This window comes from Amblyomma mixtum, unplaced genomic scaffold (assembly GCF_055824585.1).
Source record: "Amblyomma mixtum isolate Tamu unplaced genomic scaffold, ASM5582458v1 scaffold_108, whole genome shotgun sequence".
Lineage (NCBI taxonomy): Eukaryota > Metazoa > Arthropoda > Arachnida > Ixodida > Ixodidae > Amblyomma > Amblyomma mixtum.
Window position 1 is genome coordinate 33,988 of NW_028317638.1, and position 3,513 is coordinate 37,500.

Below are 3,513 nucleotides of genomic sequence, written 5' to 3' on the forward strand. Positions count from 1 at the left end.
CGGAACTAAAAATTGAGCGGCTGCGCCCACGGGAACCGCCGCGAAGATTAGAAAAGGCGGCCCCTTGCGAGCCTGGTCAATCACCTGCTGCTCCGGCTACAGTGCAAGCAGCGAGTCCGCGATAACTGCACAAGATGCGCGCCTGCGCGGCCGAACCGTGGCGTAAATTTGGTCGCGCTCCGCCAGTTCAAAGTGCCTTTAAAAACTCGAAGACCGTTTACCGCGTCCGCCGGGGAGGCAACCGCGTCTGCCTAGGCGGGACCGCGTCTGCCTAGGCGAGCTTCAAACGAGCGTAACTCTCACTTGCGTTGCGCGAAAGGGACGGGAAAGGTCTCAAAATGTTCGCCTCTCTCAGCCCAACGCGCGGAACTAAAAATTGAGCGGCTGCGCCCACGGGAACCGCCGCGAAGACTAGAAAAGGCGGCCCCTTGCGAGCCTGGTCAATCACCTGCTGCTCCGGCTACAGTGCAAGCAGCGAGTCCGCGATAACTGCACAAGATGCGCGCCGGCGCGGCCGAACCGTGGCGTAAATTTCGTCGCGCTCCGCCAGTTCAAAGTGCCTTTAAAAATTCGAAGACCATTTACCGCGTCTGCCTAGGCGGGACCGCGTCTGCCTAGGCGAGCTTCAAACGAGCGTAACTCTCACTTGCGTTGCGCGAAAGGGACGAGAAAGGTCTCAAAATGTTCGCCTTTCTCAGCCCCACACGCGGATCTAAAAATGGAGCGGATTCGCCCACGGGAACGGCCGCGAAGATTACAAAAGGCGGCCCCTTGCGAGCCTGGTCAATCGCCCGCTGCTCCGGCTGCAGTGGAAGCAGCGAGTCGGCGATGACTGCACAAGATGCGTCGCGGTGCGGCCGACACGTGGCGTAAATTTCGTCGCGTTCCGCCAGTTAAAAGCGCCCTTAAAAGTTCGAAGACCGTTCACCGCGTCCGCCGGGGAGGCAACCGCGTCTGCCTAGGCGGGACCGCGTCTGCCTAGGCGAGCTTCAAACGAGCGTAACTCTGCCTTGCGTTGCGCGAAAGGGACGGGAGAGGTCTCAAAATGTTCGCCCTTCTCAGCCCAACGCGCGCAACTAAAAACTGAGCGGCTGCGCTCAAGGCGACGGCCGCGAGAATTCGAAAAGGCGGCCCCTTGCGAGACTGGTCAATCACCCGCTGCTCCGGCTACATTGGAAGCAGCGGGTCGGGGATGACTGCACAAGATGCGCGCCGGCGCGGCCGACGCGTGGCGTAAATTTCGTCGCGTTCCGCCAGGTAAAAGTGCCTCTAAAAACTCGAAGACCATTTACCGCGTTCGCCGGGGAGGGAACCGCGTCTGCCTAGGCGGGACCGCGTCTGCCTAGGCGAGACTGTTGAATCGCCCCTATCTCGAGCGAGAATGGCAGGAAAACGACGGGACCGGTGGCCTGCACACTGACTTCAAATTCGTAGGCTTGAGACATAGGGGCCGGCCGTGAAAAGTTTGAAATGGTCAAAGTCTCCCTGTCGCGAGCGGTTAATCGCCCGCTGCTCCGACCGCAATGTGATGATCGAAAAAGATGCGCCGCAGCGCGGCCGACGCGGCGCTGTAAAATTCGTCGTGCTCCGCCAAAGAAAAGGACCTTTAAAAATTCGAAAACCCCGTACCGCGTCTGCCTAGGCGATACCGTTCAATCGCACGTATCTCGGCCCAGACTGGCAGCAAAGTGACGAGATTGGTAACAAAAGATTCGCCTTTGAACGCCCTACACAGGGAAGGCAAAGTCGCAAACGACTTTCGTCCCGCGTCGGCCGGGGCGAACGCGCCCGAACGGCAAAGTCCGAATAAAGCGACCCCGTCTACCGGGCCAGACGCGCCCGAACGGCGAAGTCCGAATAAAGCGACCCCGTCTACCGGGGCAGACGCGCCCGAACGGCAAAGTCCGAAAGAGGCGACCCCGTCTACCGGGGCAGACGCGCCCGAACGGCAAAGTCCGAATAAAGCGACCCCGTCTACCGGGGCAGACGCGCCCGAACGGCAAAGTCCGAATAAAGCGACCCCGTCTACCGGGGCAGACGCGCCCGAACGGCAAAGTCCGAATAAAGCGACCCCGTCTACCGGGGCAGACGCGCCGGAACGGCAAAGTCCGAAAGAGGCAACCCCGTCTACCGGGGCAGACGCGCCCGAACGGCAAAGTCCGAATAAAGCGACCCCGTCTACCGGGCCAGACGCGCCCGAACGGCAAAGTCCGAATAAAGCGACCCCGTCTACCGGGGCAGACGCGCCCGAACGGCAAAGTCCGAATAAAGCGACCCCGTCTACCGGGGCAGACGCGCCGGAACGGCAAAGTCCGAAAGAGGCAACCCCGTCTACCGGGGCAGACGCGCCCGAACGGCAAAGTCCGAATAAAGCGACCCCGTCTACCGGGCCAGACGCGCCCGAACGGCAAAGTCCGAATAAAGCGACCCCGTCTACCGGGGCAGACGCGCCCGAACGGCAAAGTCCGAAAGAGGCAACCCCGTCTACCGGGGCAGACGCGCCCGAACGGCAAAGTCCGAATAAAGCGACCCCGTCTACCGGGGCAGACGCGCCGGAACGGCAAAGTCCGAAAGAGGCAACCCCGTCTACCGGGGCAGACGCGCCCGAACGGCAAAGTCCGAATAAAGCGACCCCGTCTACCGGGCCAGACGCGCCCGAACGGCAAAGTCCGAATAAAGCGACCCCGTCTACCGGGGCAGACGCGCCCGAACGGCAAAGTCCGAATAAAGCGACCCCGTCTACCGGGGCAGACGCGCCGGAACGGCAAAGTCCGAAAGAGGCAACCCCGTCTACCGGGGCAGACGCGCCCGAACGGCAAAGTCCGAAAGAGGCGACCCCGTCTACCGGGGCAGACGCGCCCGAACGGCAAAGTCCGAATAAAGCGACCCCGTCTACCGGGGCAGACGCGCCCGAACGGCAAAGTCCGAAAGAGGCGACCCCGTCTACCGGGCCAGACGCGCCCGCACGGCAAGGTCCGAATAAAGCGACCCCGTCTACCGGGGCAGACGCGCCCGAACGGCAAAGTCCGAATAAAGCGACCCCGTCTACCGGGCCAGACGCGCCCGCACGGCAAAGTCCGAATAAAGCGACCCCGTCTACCGGGGCAGACGCGCCCGAACGGCAAAGTCCGAATAAAGCGACCCCGTCTACCGGGGCAGACGCGCCCGAACGGCAAAGTCCGAATAAAGCGACCCCGTCTACCGGGGCAGACGCGCCGGAACGGCAAAGTCCGAAAGAGGCAACCCCGTCTACCGGGGCAGACGCGCCCGAACGGCAAAGTCCGAATAAAGCGACCCCGTCTACCGGGCCAGACGCGCCCGAACGGCAAAGTCCGAAAGAGGCGACCCCGTCTACCGGGGCAGACGCGCCCGAACGGCAAAGTCCGAAAGAGGCGACCCCGTCTACCGGGGCAGACGCGCCCGAACGGCAAAGTCCGAATAAAGCGACCCCGTCTACCGGGGCAGACGCGCCCGAACGGCAAAGTCCGAATAAAGCGACCCCGTCTACCGGGC